Source organism: Callithrix jacchus, chromosome 6, assembly GCF_049354715.1.
Source record: "Callithrix jacchus isolate 240 chromosome 6, calJac240_pri, whole genome shotgun sequence".
NCBI classification, from domain to species: domain Eukaryota; kingdom Metazoa; phylum Chordata; class Mammalia; order Primates; family Cebidae; genus Callithrix; species Callithrix jacchus.
The window spans coordinates 22,311,111-22,330,949 of record NC_133507.1 but is presented as its reverse complement, the minus strand read 5'-3'; the positions used below and the strand labels follow the sequence as shown (position 1 = coordinate 22,330,949).

Genomic DNA, 19,839 nt, shown 5'->3' with positions numbered 1-19,839 from the left:
CAGATTTGCTACTAGCGGGTACTTCTCTTCCTCTGAAAGTAAGTAATAGGAAAGCAGGTGAGGCAGCCAGAAGCAGGGAGGCTGACTGGGTCCAAGACTGGTGGCAGAGAATTAAACCCGTCTATCTCATATAGGAAACACTGAGGTCAAACTTTATGAAACTCTCCAAGAGAATAAAATATGGAATAAATAACCCTACACAAACAGCTTTGCTTAATCCGCGAAGGACAAGGTAAGTAACAGAGGTCTTAGATTGGAGTAAGAAACACTGAGTTGAAACATCAATTACAATGAGGAGAGTGACAATGTTTCAATCAATTCAATTTAGTTAAGCCATAGAGCATGGTAGCTTAAAGTTCACACAGTGCCAGACTGTTGGGATGTAAGTTTTGATTCAAGGACTTACAAAATATTTGCCCTTAGGCCAAGGCATGATGCCCTGTGTCTCAGCCTCGCCCACCTGGGAGAGAGTCGTAACCCTGGCATTCCCTCATATGGTTGCTGGAATTACATACTAGAACATTGAGTGTTGACGGCACTGCAGTCACTGCTCCAAGCATTCTCCACCACGTGTGATCTCATTTAAGCCTGACAACAACTCTATAAAGCAGTTACTTTTCTTACAAGCACATGCACATAGACACATGCACACACATACGCACTGCACAGAAAAGGAAACAGGCATGCTGAGGTTAGGTAACACGCCCAGCATCACACAACTGGTAAACAGTAGAGTTGGGATTTGAGCCCACACAGTCCGACATGAAATCCTGTGTCTCACCACCATACTATCTGTCACTCATATAAACGTTTATCCCAGTGCCTGCAGCCTAGCAAGCCCTTGAAATCCTTCGGCCTTGTTCCGATGGGTCCTGAGATGTTGGAAATTACAACTAAGCAAATTTGGCTGGAGCACTGACAGCAGGGCTGCCGAGGCACTCACTAGAGGGCAGCTCAGAACCTTACCCATCCTAGGGTGGGAGATCATGTCTCTTTAAACCAAGCCTCTGAAGCAGGGTAGATGCAATGCATTGAACATGGAGGCTCAACCAGAACAACAAAGATTATTCTGTGTTTTGAAGTCCCAACTTGGGCTTGGAATTGTCACCTTAAAATCAGGTTAGATTCTACCCAAAGCATTGACCCTGTGTGTTCCTAGGAAAGTGACATGGCCTCTGATACTCTGACAACAAATGACCACCTGGCCAGGTACCCACTGAGCCCTCCATCCTCCTACAGATTCTCCCTTCTTTACAATTCTCAGGAACCCAGACAGTGGCAAGGACTTAGATGGGCATGTGCCATGCTCTGTGCCTTTTGTACACCTGGCTAGCCTAGGATGGGTTTGAGCAATGACTCACTCCTGGCAGCAAGGAGCATACCGCACATGCACACAGCAGCTGCTGCTTCTCCCAGCCCCGCTGCCTACACAGCTTACACAATCCTACTGTTGCACCAGGATGCCAGGTGCCTGCCAGCATTGTTTATCAGCCTGTGTTATCAAAACTCATGGGAACCTCACTTTCCTGCCAGCCAGCTAGGCTCTGGTTCCTGCTCTTCTTGACTTACCTACTTTCCTCCTTCTTTAGAAATTCTTAATTTCTAAACCCACCAAACTGCAGAAGTAAACCAGCATAGCAATTTTGACCTCTCCTTACTCATCCCTTATCAGTAGCATCCCTTATTCAGTAAGTGTCAAGAACAGAGAATAATACCAAGACACTAGGGAGATATTCATTGTCATGTCTGCTAGACTAACCTACCTTGGGCCCTAGACTTGTGACCCTTTGCTCAGAACCATCTTGCAGGATAAGACAAAACCTTTACCCGTGAACATCTTAGAGACAGCCTAGGGCCAAGGACTGATGCTACAGGAAAGTGTGTCACAAGGGACCACATAACCCCCTATGCATACACAGACCCTTCATAAGAAGAAAACCAACTGAGTCTCAAAGAACTCATAACATTCTTCAACAGCTAATTAGAGTAGGCATTTGGTCTTATTCTTCATTTGAAGCTTTCTCCAGTTCCAGGTTCTGTGCATAGCCCTTTACAGTTGCTATTATTAATCTTCACAACTACCCGATGACTTCATTTAGAGTTGATCTGTAACCTATGATAACTTTTCCCATTTAAGATAAGAATTAGATCACCAATTAATACTTGTGCAGGGTCAAGCACGGTGGCTCACACCTGTAATCCCAGCACTTTGGGAGGCCAAGGCAGGTAGATCACTTGAGGTCAGGGGTTCGAGACTAGCCTGGCCAACATGATGAAACCCATCTCTACCAAAAATACAAAAATTAGCCAGGCATGGTGGCATGTGCCTGTAATCCCAGCAACTCAGGAGGCTGAGGCAGAAGAATCAATCAAACCTGGGAGGTGGGCGTTGCAGTGAGCCAAAATCGTGCCACTGCACTCCAGCCTTGGCAACAGAGGAAGACTCTGTCTAAATAACAAATCTGTGCAGAATTTGACATTTTCACTAAGAGACAGTTGAAGTTGTATGGAAGATGCCTGTATATTAAGTGAAAAAAACAAGTATGCCCAGCATCACTTTATTTTGTCATTTAAAAAGGGTATATGTGATTGTATGAGAATCGACATTGAAGACTAGACCCTGAAGGTGTTAACATGAGTTATATTTAGATGGTAGATTGCAAGGAATTTTCATTTTCTTACTTTTGCTTATCTGTATTTTCTACAATAAAAATATTATAATATGAAAAGGAAAAGAATGATGTTTGTTCTGTAGGCTTCCTTAGGCCAGAGCTGGGACTAACGGTAGTTCAGCTCATATGAGAAAGAACTTTCTACAATGGAGTGAGAAGCCGGGGCCAAACAGAAGATGGACATCCATATATGGGCATACCTTAGATTCTTGCCAAGGGAAAACCCAGTGGAGTTTTCAGATCCAGATACTCTCTTTGAAAGCTCAGGAGCCCAATGTTTTTTTAAAAAATTAATGATATTTATCTTGTAAGGATGAAGTCATTGAAGCCTGAGGGTGGTGATGTTAGAAGTGGCCAGGGCAAGATGAGGAAGTAGGAAGAAGCCAGAGGCAGTGAGGGGGTGAGGGCAGAGATCCATGTTGAGGTGGGGCCTGCATACCCAGGCTCCCCCAGGGAAACCCCACTGAACTGCTAGAGTTCCAGAAAGCCCCAGTGGATTTAGACCAATGGGGAACACTTGGCAACCCTTCTTTGTTCTCCGTGGGTGCAGATTTTCATAATGTCCACTGTCTTTTCTAAAGGCCTGTCCACAACTCAGAAAGTGTCCTTCCTGTGTCTGCTCATCATTGATTCCACAGTCTTAGCTGTGATGAACAAAGTCCATAAGCACCAATAAAGAAGAAATTTAAAATATTCTCTAATCTCCCTACCTAGAAATAGCCATTGTTAGCATATCTGATGTATTTCCTTCCATCCCTATGTCTTTCCTTTATTTTTCATAAAACTGAGCACAAGTGCCTACACTCTTTCATTCTCAATATTATGTTGCAAACATTTGCCATGCCTTTAAATATTTTTTAAAGATTTTTTAAAGATAATTTTGTGTAGTTTTAACATGTATTTCTTTGATTTTTTTCTTATGTTTACCAAATATTTTGACTTTTTTCTTCTATTAAATTATCTGTTAATATACTTGGACCATTTTTATATTTAAAGGTGAGCTGTTTTTTCTTTTTTCTTTCCTTTTTTTTTTTTTTTTTTTGAGATGGAGTCTTGATCTGTTGCCAGGCTGGAGTGCAGTGGCACAATCTCGGCTCACTGCAACCTCTGCCTCCAGGGTTCAAGCAATTCTCCTGACTCAGCCTCCTGAGTAGCTGGAATTACAGGTGCCTGCCACCACACCCAGCTAATTTTTGTATTTTCAGTAGAGACGGGGTTTCACCATGTTAGCCAGGACGGTCTCAATATCCTGACCTCATGATCTGCCTGCCTTGGACTCCCAAAGTGCTGGGATTACAGGCATGGGCCGCTGTGCTCAGCCTGTTTTTTGTTTTTGTTTTTGTTTTTAATTTATTGGAGATATCAATTTTATTGTGTTTTTTTCAGCTTATTGATACTCTTTTTATTTGGTTTTGACTTTTAGACAATTGGCCTCTCAGTTTCGAGCATCACATTTGTTATCAATTACATTTATGATTTTTCCACTTCTTCATACCATCAACACCTTACCCCATTTCTGAAGAAGCATTCCACTTTTTTTACTTCTTTTTTGCTGTTTTTTGTTTTGTTTGCTTGCTTGAGATTGCTGCCCAGGCACAATCTCAGCTCACTGTAGCTTTGACCTTCCAGGCTCAAGTGATCATTCCACCTCAGCCTCCCGAGTAGCTGGGACCACAGGTGTGCACCACCACACCTGGATAATTTTTATATTTTTGTAGAGACAGATTCTCACCATGTTGCCCAAGCTGGTCTTGAACTCCTGGGCTCAAACAATACTCCCACCTCAGCCTTCCAAAGTGCTGACATTACAGGTATGAGCCACTCTGCCTGGACTTTTCACTTCATTTTTTAACCTTAACTCTTTTACATTGTTTTATTTGATGGAGCTGTTTTTTAAAATTATTATTTTTCTCTTCACAACTAAGTGCTTTATTTTTAAATTAGAAAATTTTAAAAATAAAGAAAAATAGGAACATCATAAAATCTCTACAATCATACATAGAGATGGCACTGCTAACATTTTTCTGTATTTCTTTTTAGGCTTTATATATTTTAATAATATTGAGTTTGTTTTATATATATACACCCCACTTATCCATATATACGTAGTTTGTGTCATCCCTGTTATTTAACATTATATCATATGTATCTCACTAAGTCATTAAATAGCCTTTAAATTTTTTTATATATTGACTACAAAATATTTTATCATGGGAACTATATGATATTTAACAAATCCTACTTATTGGACTTACATTATTTTAAACATGACCGAAAAAACATACTTGTATGTAATCTTTGTCTCCCTATCTGCCTGTCTATCTATCTATCTATCCATCTATCTATCTATCATCTATCTTTTCCTGGGATAGATGCCAAGAGGGAATTTGTAAGTCAGAGAGTTTGAAGTTTTTTGACATTTTTAATGCATACTACTCTTCAGAAGAGCAAATCTCTCTAAGTCCCTACCAGGAGTCTGTGAAGTGCCTTCCTCACCACACACTTCCAAAATCAAATGTTTTTTTAAAAAACCTTTGCCAATAAACAGAAAAAAAAAAGTGACATTTTATTTTAATTTACATTTGCTTGATTACTAGTGCTGCAGAATATTTTTGCATTTAAATGTTGACTCCATCTGGAATTTATTTCAGTGTTTGAAGTAAGAAGAGGCTCTGGCTTGATTTTTCCCCAGTGTTGAAAGTTTCCATCTATTCCCCCAGTGTGTGATGATCTTGTTTATACACTAAGCTCTTCTGTAGACTTGAGTTTAAGGACTTACTGCTCTGTCACTCACAGGTGTACTGATTTGATCATTGCAGCTTTACTCATTTGACATATCTGGTCATCATTCTTTTATTCTCATCCCCGCCATAGCCCATGTACTATAAAGATGGATTTTATACCGGGCGCAGTGGCTCGAGCCTGTAATCCCAGCACTTTGGGAGGCCGAGGCGGGTGGATCACAAGGTCAAGAGATCAAGACCATCCTGGTCAACATGGTGAAACCCCATCTCCACTAAAGATACAAAAAATTAGCTGGGCACAGTGGCGTGTGCCTGTAATCCCAGCTACTCAGGAGGCTGAGGCGGAAGAATTGCCTGAATCCAGGAGGCGGAGGTTGCAGTGAGCCGAAATCGCGCCGTTGCTCTCCAGCCTGGGTAACAAGAGTGAAACTCCGTCTCAAAAAAAAAAAAAAAAACATGGATTTTATCAAGTTTCCACAAAAAAAAAATTCCAATTCAAATTAGGAATTTTGGACTTAGGAAAGCCATAAGTAAACTTGGGGCAAATTAACATCTTTAAATCATTAAGACATATAGAATGATGCATCTCCCCATCATTTGAATTTTTTTTGTATCTCTCAATAAAATTCAGAAGTTTTTATCACAAAGGCTTCATATGTTTCTTGGTAGCATTACTCCTCGGTATTATGTGATTTTTCTTGGTACTTTAATATAATCTTTTCTTCCATCATGGCTTCCATTATTTTCTTTCTTATATATCGCAAAGCTATGAATTTTAGTATCGTCTGTGGTAATCAACATTTTAAAATTCTAAGTGTGGGTATTGATTTTATCCACCGTACTTCAGCATTGACTGATATCAAGTTGTTTTTGGCTCTAATGGTGAAACTGATCAGAAAAATCTCCTCAGGCAAAACTGTCCTTGAGTTATTTACATAAATCCCAGTTTTGAATCTTCCCTTCATGACTTTCAATTTTGCATTCATATCCATGTGGCATATTTATTTATAATTTTCCTATTTGTGCTACAGTGTGAAGTTTTAAGATTCAGCCAGTTTTATAAAATTGGGTTTTTTTTCCATGATTTTTTCACCAAAGAAATGAGCTCTTCTTTAACACTCTAAAATAACTCACCAGAAACTTGTCTGGATTTGTGATAAATTTTAGAATAAATGCTTAAACTATTTTTACATGAATTACATACACTTTGATTTCTTTGCAGTTTTTATTCCTTCTTAGATCAATTTTAAATTATCTCAGCAAAGCATCCATTTCACTGAAACTTTTTTCATGTGAAAAATATTTTTCCTATAGTATTTATTCTCTGATAGCTTGAAAATGTACTATAATCTGTAATTAGGACTACTTATTTTTTTGAATTTTTGTTTTCTCTTTTACTGCTAAGTTTTTCAAAAACTCAACCAGAAAATCCGCTCTTAGATTTATTTTTTTAGTTACACTGAGGGTTTTCTATGGTTTTTAAATCAGAATTTATGCCGCAATTCTAATTTCTTTTCCATTCTTTGATTTGTATTCTTCTTGTTCTTTTACCTTTTTTCTTGAAGTGACCACTTCATTCATTCACATTCTTTGTTTAAAAAAATGAATTCATTTGCTGTTATCGCGTTGCCTCTAAGTACGACTTTAGTTATTCTTTTCTAACCAAACTATTAAGAAAATGAATTTGGATTTTGGAGGGTTTGGCTATTTTATTATTTTACTTCTTAAATGATGGTATAGATTTTTTTGTTTAATTTGTACTATTGGTTTCAATATTTATAGCACTAGAGTTAGAGAACATGGCTTGTACAGTTTCTACAATAAATTTGGGATCTGTTGACATTTTACTTGTAACAATTTATTTTTTAATCATTTCTGGCAAAGGTTGATCAAGATTGTGAAAAACCATTATGCAAATTTACCATTAACTTCTTGCATTTCCAACATTAGATGAATGTGTATTTTGTCCATGTGTTGTGTGCCTGATGGAGAGTATATTTGCGAAGCACCAGACTCTAGTGCACACTCCTGGTCTACCTTTGATTATCATGAGATAGATTCTCTAGTCCTCAGTATTCCTTCTTCCGAAACAGGGATTAAAACAAGCTAACTCCTACCTGAGGGCTTTTGAGAAATAATCCAAAACAAATGTCTCACATAGTAACTGGCACAACTACACACACTCAAAAATGACATATATTGTACAATATACACGTTGTCCATATGAAATGACTGTATTTTCTGTGTAATGTTTTTTACCATGAAGATCACCTTTTGGAAAGTAACACTGCCAGCCTGCTTTCTTTGAATCTGTGCTTGCCTCTTCACTGTTAGGATATTTAATTTTCAATTTTGTCGTGTTTTAGTTTAGATGTATTCCTTGTTAACAGCATATAATTTGCTGGTTTTTAAATACAGTTCAAGAGCCTTTGTAAAAGAGTTTCAATCATTTCTATTAATTGTGTTGGCTGATAAGTTGTTTCATGCCTGTGGTAACTTTTGTGCATTTTGGTTCTAATTCTTTCCTGCTGTATCTATGTCCTCTCATTGCTTTTATGAGCTACATTTTGTTTTCTAAGCTACTCTAGGGTTGTAGACTTTAAATCCTTTTAAGAGTTCTGCCAGTGGCTGCCTTTAAGTTTTTGGGGCTGTGCGTTTGTTTGTTTCACTGAGGTGAAATTCACATAATGTTAAACTAACCATTTTAAAGTTATTCAGTGGCATTCAGTACATTCTCAATGTAGTGCAATCACTCCCCTATTCTTTCAAGTTTTATAAAGAAATTTTTCATCTTATTAATCTAATTACCAAAGTTTACATTTCTCTGAGTAAGATGAGGACATCATCAGGGTTTTTTCTTTCTGGCACTTCTCCAGTAAGTTGAGGTCTGCAATCCATTCATAAAAATTACTAGTGGATAGCATTAAATTTCTTTAAACTCTATAACCTCCATCAGGTATTATGTTTATAATTAGCATGCAATTTTGAATCTTGAAAATTTGCATTTAGTTTTCTTATAGAGGGTTATAGATTGAATTGTGTCCCCTCAAGATTCACATGTAGAACCTCTAACCCCTTAGTACTCTAGAATGTGACTGGATTTGGAGAGAGGCTGTTTAAAGAGGTAGTTGAGTTAACATGAAGAGTTTAAGGTGCGTCCAAATTTAATATGACTCATATTCTCTCAAGAAGAGGAAATTTGGGCACAGACACATACAGAGGGAAGACCCTGTGAACCCAGAAGGAAAACAGGGCCACCTGCACAGCAAGGAGAGAGGTCTTTGAAGTGGTCAATCCTGATGACATCATGATGTCAACCTGCAGCCTGCAGAACTGTGAGACAGTCCATTTCTGTGATTGAAGACATCTATTCTGTGGTACTTTCTTACGGCAGCCTTAACAAACTAATACAGGGCCAGGTATGGTGGCTCACACCTCTAATCCCAGCACTTTGGGAGGCTGAGGTAGGTGGATCATGAGGTCAGGAGATTGACACCATCCTGCCTAACACAGTGAAACCCCGTCTCTACTAAAAATACAAAAAATTAGTTGGGTGTGGTGGCACTCGCCTGTATACTGGTGGCACTCACCTGTAGCCTCCCAGCTACTCAAGAGGCTGAGGCAGGAGAACCACTTGAACCTGGGAGACAGAGGTTGCAGTGAGCCAAGATGATACCACTGCATTCCAGCCTGGGCAACAGAGCAAGACTATGTTCAAAAAAAACCCTAATACATATACCAATCACCTTTCCACCTCAGAACCTCAAACACACCATTCTCACTGTATCATCACCTGCACCAGCACCACATACACAAACACACACCCCTTCATCTAGTTAATTTCTACGCATCAGGGGACCCCTTTCCTGACCACCTCCGCCCATCTGTATTACCCTTTCTTTGCACGCTGCCCTTTAGTTTCCCAGCCATCTGTACAATTACATCGCTGTTTCCGGGACAGCTGTTTACCATATATCCCCAGGCCCTAGCTTAGTACATGATCGTTGCCACAAATAATTGACCAAATGAATGAAAGAAGTGCTGGATAAATTCCAGTGATTCTGATTTTGTTACCTGTCTTGTTTTCACAGTAACACATGCCCTTCATTTTTAGCCCAAATGGTTTTCATCTCCAAGGCATGGATTTATTTTCTTCAATGGCCGTGTTTTCACCCTTAGCCTACATTTTGAAATGTCTTGCCTGATTATTACAACAATGCCCACAGAAACTGTGCTTACAAGCAGCAAGTGCAGTCAGAGAAAGGCTGTATATTGTTGTTAATATCACTCAGACAAATAAAGAGAAAACCCACACATCAGGAAAGTAAATATCCCTCCTGGAGCACCTAAGCCCTAAGCCTATATCCAGCCACTGCGATTTGTTTAAAATAAATGAATCCAGCCAGGAAGAATTAATAGGTATTTTTACACTATAAATGCTTAACTGTTTCATAAAAACATATCCCACAAAGCCCCCATCCTCAGGTCCGGTAGATCATCAAAAGCACACCAATGCACAGAGCTGCACTTGCCGCCAGTCATTCGCAGGGGAGAAAACAATTACTCTGACAATTAGACCCACAGCAGCGTGTCCCTTGTCAAAGAAGCTCAAAGACACCTATGGATGCTTCTGCATCACCGTTCAAAAGCGTAATTAATTTGCGTACTGATAAATTTCAAATCAGTCTACATGCCCACCTGTTAATACAATGATGGATGGTATTCGTGTGACATTTTTTATTCTGGGGTTTTGTACCCAGCCTCATTTGCATGTTGGAAACCCTGTGCATCTCTGCCCCAGAAGCTTCCAAAAGCTATTCACAGAGCAATGTTCTTCCTATAAATTCAATTATTCCTATTGGGGTCAAGTCCATGCAGTCCACCCTGCAGCTGGGAGGGCAACTTTATACAGACCATTTTCTGCCCTGGACCAACTGTCCCTTGCTACAGCCTTAAATATTTTCAACTCCATATTAAGAAGCACTTTCCAATACGGGAATGAAATCTATCTGACACCAGCAGTGCCTCTCAAAACTGACACGTGGGGATTGTCTCCTCCAACCCCCTGCGTAGAATCTGCCCTCTTCTCAATCAGAATTTCTCACAGCTGTCAGGAAGGCAGATAAAACTCTTCACTTTGGCAAGGGTCCTTTAACCCCACAGCCCACAGCTCAGCGGAGCAAAACCACCAACAGGCAGGGTGGAGGTTTCCATCAGCAACTGGCTTTGGGCAAGGAAATGCAGTACCCTGGCACAGATGTGCAACCTCTGGCCAGTAACGTTTGTGAAATGTAAACAGGTTTGAAGGTGCGGTGGGAGGGAGTCAATGTGGGGGAAAATGACTTTTTTTTTTTTCTTCTCATTTTCCTCATTCTTCTATTTCAACTACCCTTTCAAAAATCATATTTAAGTCATGTAAGGTATGGATCCTACCCTCCATGGCAAGAGGGAAGGGGGAAAGGCAGCTTGGAAGTAATAGTGTGAATTGCCCACCAAGTGCCCGGCAGACCTTGACACCTGATTTAAGTTTCACATACCTGGCGTGGTGGCTCATGCCTGTAATCCCCACACGTTGGGAGGCTGAGGTGGGCAAATCACTTTAGGTCAGGAGTTCAAGCCAGTCTGGCCAACACTGTGAAACACTGTCTGTACTAAAAAAAAAAAACAAAAATTAGCCAGGCGTGGTGGCACAGGCCTGTAATCCCAGCTACTTGGGAGGCTGAGACAGGAGAATCGCTTGAACCGGGGAGGTGGAGGCTGCGGTGAGCCAAGACTGCGCCATTGCACTCCAGGTCGGGCAACAGAGCAATAATTCATCTCAAAAAAATAAAAGTAAAAATAAAAAAATAAATTTCATATCCCATGAGATTGGACTGATTATTCACATTGACACATCAACAACTGGAAGCTTGGAGATTTGCAGGAAGTCACTCCTCATCTAAAAAAAAGAGGGAGATGGGACACCGCACAGACTCCAGTGCCAGGCTTCTCCCAGTTCCTCTGGGCATCTCTGTCCTGCATCCCCGACCTCCGAGATCCACAAACCCAGGCAGGCAAAGGCTGCACAAGGGCTGCCCCAGAATTCTGATTGAGGCGCCAACAGGAACAAAAGATTTAAAGCAAGCGGGTGGCCTTTGTAATCACTTTTTCTGCTATAAACAACTCCTTTTCTCACTAGTGTGGCTCTGAGGCTGATTGATGCTCTTGGAGCGGGAAATCCATGAGAAAGTCCCTTTCCCTCTCAAAACTGAGGGCTTCCAGTGGGTTCAGCAAATGTGCCAAGCACCACCCCCACCCCCAAGCTGTCCACAGTGAATGGCAGCATGGGGCAGGAAGCAAGTCTGCCAAGTACTGTTCTCGGCTAAACCTCCCCAGACAGGCTCCAGCTTCCCATGTCAAAGGCCTGCGCTCAGTACTTTCTGAAGGCCTTGGGCCTTGATGAATATGTGAGAAAAACAAACATTTCTCCCAGGGTTTGGGAAAGAAAGGAAAGGAAGCTTGGAGAAAGACACCCCCAGGCAGGCCTGGGAAGCCCCAAGGGTCTAATTGAAAGGGTTTAAAATAGTAAATATGAAATCTAAACCCAGATGGTTCTTTTTCAAAGAAAGCAAATCATCCATTACACCAACTCCTTCCTATAGGATCACCTTAAAAATAACAACAAGAAGGAAACCTTCTCCCCTGGCTGCGTTGCTGGCAAGTCCCGTCATGATCATGTGGCTGAACAGAACGAGAGCGAGGCAGAGGTGGTTGGTGGGGGCGGGGCAGGGGGAACCTCATCCTTATCTGCCCTCTTTGGTCAAGCTGGTACACGGGATATTGCTGCCTCCTTCGGAACCCTGGGTGCTGTTTCAAAATCATTCCCTGAAAGGGGACCCAAAGGAAAAGGATAATGGAACCTGTTGAAGCCAAGTGGCCCAAGCAAGCTTGGAGATCAACTTGTGGAGGAGGACCTTGAACAAGATGAGCAAAGCCCTCACCCCGCCCTCCCTGCTCAGCTGCCCGGACCTGGAAAGAAAACCTGAACAAAACCTGAGAGAAGGAGAAAGAGCAAGTGCACCTGCCCTCATGAAGACCTTACCCAAGAGGCGCGGACCCACCCACCTTGTTTATTCAGCTTTCCTTTGACTTACTCCTGTGGGTGCACCGGCCACTGGGGAGATGGACAGACCTGACATTCCCAAAATTCCAGCTCTCCTCTGTGAGGCCCTGTGGCCATCAGTACTACGCCCCAGGGACCCTTACACACCCTGAGTTTCACTAAGTCTAGACACCATCTATTGTAAGGTCCATCATCGTTTTAGAGACCCTAAGAAGAGGGAAGAAATGCCACCATTCAGACAATGACATGCCATCAATTTTAAGAAGCAGACTGATTTCAGAGACGTTAATATGCAAAAAAAGAACATCTTAGACTCCATGAAATGCATTAATAGCTGACATTGACTGGGAACAGAGCTGATGCCAGGCCCAGTGCCAAAAGCTTCCTGTGGATCACCTCTTTCACTCCCCACAACTGTAATTATCCCCATTTTTCAAATGAGGAAAGCAGGTCTTCAGGAGCTGAATTAACTTGCCCAATATCACACAGTGTGGGCAGGATGCACATTCCAGCCTGCCTGAATCCAGCACACAGCGTTTATACCTGAAAAGCTCAAGTATATTTGGATCTTCAAAATAGGTATGTTTCAGCCCTCCTGCTGCTGAAATCCTAGTTGAGTAATTTTGGAGACCTGTTGACAAAACTGCATTGTATCCAAGCATCAAGGTCATTTGGATGGAGCTAGGCTTGAAGAACTTGAAGAAAAATTTTTAACAGAAAAATTCTTTCTGTTAGAATAAATAGAATAGAATAAATATCATGGACGGGTTCATAAAGGCCAGTCCGAGAGTATGGCCATAGTACAGTGAGTGTTGGAAAATGCTGCTTAGTTTCTGTGGAGGGAAAACTAGTAGCTGATGCCATGCAGTAAACCCGGCGGCCTGCAGCGTTTTGAGAACACTTTTTTTTCTTTTTTTGAGATCGAGTCTCTCTCTGTCACCCAGGCTGGAGTTCACTGGCGCAATCTTGGCTCACTGCAAACTCCACCTCCCGGGTTCAAGTGATTCTCCTGCCTCGGCCTCCAAAGCTGGGACTACAGGCGCCCACCACCACACCCAGCTAACTTTGTATTTTTAGTAGAGACAATGTTTCACCATGTTGACCAGGCTGGTGTTTCACCAACATAATACAACTGGGTGTTATGGCTCCCATGTCCTCTGGGTTACCTCCACCTTGCATTGACTTAAAGCTCTTTTACAATTCTCTAAATTACAGAAAATTTATAGTAAAGCAAATTGTTCTTGTCCATAGACATGCAGATGCATTTCAGTGACATCTTACTGGTTCCCTTATTAATTAACCAGTTCAATAAAATCTCTGACCTGTCTTCATTTTATGTTAGTATAAGAGTCATGATTTTACTTTTTGAAAACATTTAGTTTTTGAAAGCATTTAACCTTTGACGCTAAGCCTCCATTTCCTCATCTGTATAACGAATATCATAAAAATGTTCGTATCTTAGGGTGGGAATGAGGATTAATGGGATAGCCATGCAAAGCCCTTAGTAGTGTCTGGCACATCCTAAGTACTCAATAAACTTCACTAAACAAAACAATTAAGCTGTCAAAATTGAGTAATAGTTAATGAATAGATTGTTCTCAGTTGTAAGTTGTTTGCCACTATTTTTTCTTAAATATTTATCACTCATTATTGCTTCTTTACTCGTCAGCACTCACAGATCAAATAAATAAATAAACAGCAAATGAATACTGATTTTAAAAATTGGAGGGATACGATTATGATTCATTTAAAAACTTGACTTTTGAAAGAATTTGCGTTTTTGTTTTTTATGGACACATTATATGTGTGCATGGCTGCAAACATGTATTACATACATAACGTATATTAGGTTATGTAACTAATAAGTTATTTCTAGCTCATTGGTGAAGACAACTCTATCAATCGTTCATAGTCTTCCCCCAAAAATACAGGGACTTCCAAATGTCCTGCACCTGAACAGCTCTGAAGATCACTTATGGGTTCATCAGAGTAGCTACTCCTGATGGAGTGATTTTATACATAAGCAGTGAAGTCATTCCAGTTCACCTGGGATTAAGGACACTTCGGAATGGGAACTACTTGAGAAAGGCAGAAAAAATAAAACAGCAGTGACAGTGATACAGCACTTACCTGTGTCTTCCACCAGCAATGGATACTTCACCATGTCTTCAAAAACTTCAGAGTCTAGTGGGGGAGAGGAACAGTTTTCATGAAGACTTTCCCCAAACAGAGAGTGTATGATGAGCTCCCATGGAGGTAAATAGAGGCAGAGACACAGGGGCGAAGGTGGTACCACAGAGGAGGCAACAGTCCAGTGGCCCTTGAAGGATGAACTGAGCTTGAGAAATGAACGAGTCAGGGAGTGATATTTCAGGCAGAGGGATAGGAAGTATTAAAGAGGTGTGAAAGAGCCTGCTGAGTAGGGAAGAGAAAGGCATCAATTTGGCCTGAAATACTGCAACAAATGACATAAGGCTAGACAGGTAGCCAGGACCACATCAATTAGACAAGCATTTTGAGCCCCACAGCCCCCAAAGGCTGATATTACTGTCCCCTGTATAGAGATGAGGAATATGTAAAACCAGGGAGGTTTGAAGACTAAGCTTATATATTTTATAATCACCAAAGCCAGATTGTGAAAACCTATACTTTTTCCCAATATGTGATATTATAAAGACCTAAGAACCATGAGAATCTGAAAAGACAACTGAAAGCCCTCACTAACAACAAATTTCTGGAATACATCACAGTCCTGAAGAAAATGTCCCTTATTTATGGGGGAAACAAAGAACTGTCCACTGTCCGGTCAGGGATGCCCAAGGCTCCTTTTAGCTGTTGCTTAGCACGGCCTCTGTTCACAAATGAAAGCATCCATGGAAGTGCCTGGCTGCTTCCTATGCAGCTGTCTTTTATTTCCCTAAAGCTGTTCTTTGGCAGAGAAGTAGCAGCCGGTGGCTTTTTCCCTCCAGCCCTGTCCTCCCCACACTGAACTGTATCTGCATTATCAGGCACTCAGGATGACCTTCAGTCATCCTCAACCCCGAGGTGGTGATGGCTGGAAGATCCTTGCAAGAGATTAAGAGGATTTCCTTGGCTCATGTTTCCATCCCATGGTTCTCAAGGAGCATTTCCCCAGCAAGGAGAAGATGGCCAAGCGATATCTACATGTACACACGCTGTTCTGTGCAAGTGATTGTCTGCGCCTGAACAAAGCAGCATGCCAAAAGCAGCAAAGCCATTTGAAGGGCATCGTCTACCCTCAGATACATTCACCTCAGCTAAAGAACAAGCACAAGTAAAGGCTGTCTTTTTCCTACTTTCTGCCTCTTCCCTGTTACCAAATGGGAAAGGTTAGTCTTCAAACTGCCAGACTGGAGAAGGTGGCCTGGGGTCCAAAAGTCAGCCACACTCCTCCAAGCCATGCCTCCAACTTTTCAATATGGCGGCCAATATCTCAAGAGCTAACTTCAAGTCTCTTTCCCTGAATTCACCTAGCCACTCCCACTTGGGCACAAATTGGAAATGTAGGTCGGTCCTGCGGTGTGCTTCCTAGGAACACCAGTTCATATTTGGAAAAGCAGAGTCAGGGCTTTGACCTCCACAATATGTTTTATCCAAAGCCAAATCCTCACCTTCCCATGGCACACATAAGTAAAGGGACCCGGTTTTGACTCTTAGGGCAGAATCATATAAAATTCAAATAGTAACTTTGGTGCATTTAGGAAGTCATGTTAGGAAGGAAAAAGTGAAAGGCTTACAGGAAGCTCTCAGTATTCAAGGTGGATGTATTTTATAGTAGTGTCCACGTGTCTTGGACCGTCCAAGACAGTCAGCCTCCTTTTAAATGTGTCATTTGATATGACCTGAAGTGGGGGCTGGAGTTGGTTGTACAAAACAAAACAGCAGAAAAGCAAACAGCAGGGTTGCTGGGGGAAGCAGCTAGGGGACATTGGGTAGATGGGACAGTGGAGTTGGGGACAGAGCAGAGAGAAGTGACGCAGGTCCAACTTGGAGCTAAGGTGAAGGAGGAAAGATGACAATCATTCTTTATTGAAAGGACCATCAGGCCGGGCACAGTGGCTCACACCTGTAATCCCAGCAGTTTGGGAGGCCGAGGTGGGCAGATCACAAGGTCAGGAGATTGAGACCATCCTGGCCAACATGGTACAACCCCGTCTTTACTAAAAACACAAAAAAAGTAGCCAGTCGTGGGAGGTGCATGCCTATAATCCCAGCTACTCAGGAGGCTGAGGCAGGAGAATTGCTTGAACCCAGGAGGTGGAAATTGCAGTGAGCCAGGATCGCACCACTGCACTCCAGCCTGGGCGATACAGCGAGATTCTGTCTCAAGAAGGACCATCGAAGTTAACCAACAGGTGAACAGAGAGGAAAAGAAATCACAGAACTTCACTGTGTGTTTTGTGGTCTGTTAGGGATGAGATGCTTTGCTTCTCAGATGCCAAAAACAGTAAATCTCTGGTTTTGTGTTATGAAGTAAACATTTTAATTATTAGAAAAATTTTATTTGTGCAACATAAGGAAAAAGATAGCCTTCCAGTACCTGAGGGGCAAAAGTTAATTTACACAGTTCACACTCTTTAAGAAAGCAATAACTTGGATTTTTTTCTGATTATAATAAGCATCCATGTAAAGGAAAAAAGAGAAATCGTTAGGTATTATAAAGACAAGAGATATCAACCATAATTTTACCACCCAGCCATCAATATCTGGGTGCCTATCCTTCCAGACTCTTCTATTCACATGGATCATTTAATGTCCCCCTTCGCCAGCAATATAAGGAAACCATCCTTTCCCTACACCTTCACCCACTCTGGGCAGCGTAAAACGTTTTGACTACTACTTGCACATTTTTGTTTTCTTTTTTGGGTTTTTTGCGATTTCTTTTTTGGAGATGGAGTCTCACTCTGTTGCCCAGGCTGGAGCCCAGTGGCGTGATCTTGGCTCACTGCAACCTCCGCCTCCTGGGTTCAAGCAGTTCTCCTGCCTCAGCCTCTGGAGTAGCTGAGGTTATAGGCTTGCATCACCACACCCAGCTAATTTTTGTATTATTATAAGTAAAGACGGGTTTCACCATGTTGGTTGGCCAGGCTGGTCTCGAACTCCTGACCTCAGGTGATCCACCCATCTTGGCCTCCCAAAGTTCTGGGATTACAGGCGTGACATTTTTAATAAAACTCACGACTGTTCTGCTTTGTCTTGACCTCCAACATGCCTGGACAGAATCCCTGAATGGGAAGAGAGGACATTCAGGCAGAGGCAGGCAGCTCTGGACACAGGGAGCTCCCTTCCCGGGCCTTTCTCCTCCCAGGTGGAAAGTGAATAGGCCCCAGGGGACAATCTCTGTGTCAACCAGAGGTTGGAGAAACTTGAGGGAAGGAAGGGGCCCAGCGTGGTTGCAACGCGCCTCCTTCACACGCCCAGGTGGAAAGCCCTTTGCTCCCCCTTTGCCTCCTCCATCCCAAACATCTGCTGGCATTAGCTGGCGAGGAAGAAAGGGGAAAAGCAAACACAAGGGCGAGCCCGGAACGGCTCAGTCCTGCAGGTTAGAAGGGCAGGCTGTTCCCACCAGGGACCCCCTTTCAGCTGCAAACTGCCGCATTTGACATTTCAATGCAACCTGGGGGGAGGGAAACGGCAGGGAGAGGAGAGAGCAAAGGGGGCTGGCCTGGAGACCTGAATAGGGTGAAAGAAACAAAAACTCTGCTTCTCTTTCATTCCAACACTTGTTCTTTCTCCCTTTTCTCCCTCACCAGAATGTGGCATTCAGGAGCAAATGGGTTTTCTCTCACTTTTTTTTTTTTCTCTTTTTTTTTTCCCTTTGACATTTAAAAGCAATATGCATTGGGTGCATTGAAAGTTGGGGAGGAGTAGCGGGGAAGAGAGAAGAGGAAGATTGTTTCTGGAAGAATTGAACCTCAGGAAAGCTGCTTTCATCTTCCTTGTGACTTGTCCTGGCAGCCGAATTCCTTTTCATCACTTTGGAGAGGAAAAGTAAACGGACTTGGATTTTGCAAGCAAAAAAACTCAAGTCTACCCTATCTAGTGAATGCACACTGCAGTGGGGGAGGGACTCTCGAAGCCCCTGGAAAGGATCTTAGACCACAAAGGGGCAGTATTCCGGCAAAGCAAACCCCAGAGAATAGCAACAATACCTCGAATGGGGGCTAGGGTTAAGCTGGGGTCAGAGCGAGGCTTTTCTCTCCCCACCATCACTGAGGCTGAGTCTACAGCAAGGGGATAAGCACCACCACTTCAGATGGTACTAGGTGAGGGGTGGGGGTCAGGGGGTGCCAGAGCCAAGGCTCCAGCTTTGGCTCCTGGATACACTGCTAGATGGAACAGAAAACACACTTCATGGCCGGGCACAGTGGCTCACGCCTGGAATCCCAGCACTTTGGGAGACTGAGGTGGGCAGATCATCTGAGGTCAGGAGTTTGCAACCAGCCTGGCCAACATGGTAAAACCGGTCCCTACTACATACAAAAATCAGCCAGGTCTGATGGCAAGTGTCTGTAATCCCAGCTACTTGGGAGGCTGAGGCAGGAGAATCGCTTCAACCTGGGAGACAGAGATTGCAGTGAGCTAAGATCATGCCACTAGGCTCCAGCCTGGGCTACAGAGTGACACTCCATCTCAAAAAAATAAAAAATAAAGGAAGGAAAACACACTTCACAATCAGGATTTTCTCTTCCAATGTTTCTATCCCTCTCCCCAATTTGCAGATGAGAAAACTGAGGCCCAGGAAGGTTAGATAGAATACTGAGAGTCACAGAGCTAGGTGAAGCAGGCCCAGGGCACAGGTCCTCTCCCAGCCAGTGAAAGAAGTGCCTCCCTCTCGCTGCCTGCCCCTCCTGCTCACTTACTCTTATGTCTATTAAAGAGATTGATCCTCCGCCCTCCATCAAGTCACAGTTGCCCAGCCGCCGTGGCTTTCTTCACCCACAGCAGAACAAAAGTAGCCAGGAAATCAAGTGTCCCCTTGGGGATGGAAAGAGGAGAACTATCACTCAAGCTGGTGCAGGAAATTGACAGGTTTGAAATTGAGAGGAAAGGACAATGTTTTCACACTGAATTCCCCAAGGACTTCAGGTGGCTACGGCTGGGGAGATTTCCTGACCTGGCCACCCTGACCCCTGAGAAATGACTGTGTTCATGGCCAGGAGAGGTGAGTAACTGAGGGAGTGCCGCCATCAGGGACCCGTTCTGAAGCCAAGCTGCACAGCTGCCATGGACAGGGCTGGCTTCTTCTCAGCTCCTGCAGGTCCACGATGACCATGATGGTGACAGTGCTCACTGGACC

The 19,839-nt window shown here is 42.7% G+C and overlaps 1 long non-coding RNA gene across 1 annotated transcript in view; it reads right to left on the bottom strand.

Moving 5' to 3' along the window:
- LOC108592330 (uncharacterized) overlaps positions 1 to 15,264 on the bottom strand; it is a 33,791-nt gene extending 18,527 nt beyond the window's left edge. Inside the window, exon 1 of the long non-coding RNA XR_001912442.4 lies at positions 14,649 to 15,264. This is a non-coding gene — a long non-coding RNA (uncharacterized LOC108592330). The remainder of the gene's footprint in view (positions 1 to 14,648) is intronic.
- Between the last annotated feature and the right edge of the window lie 4,575 nt (positions 15,265 to 19,839).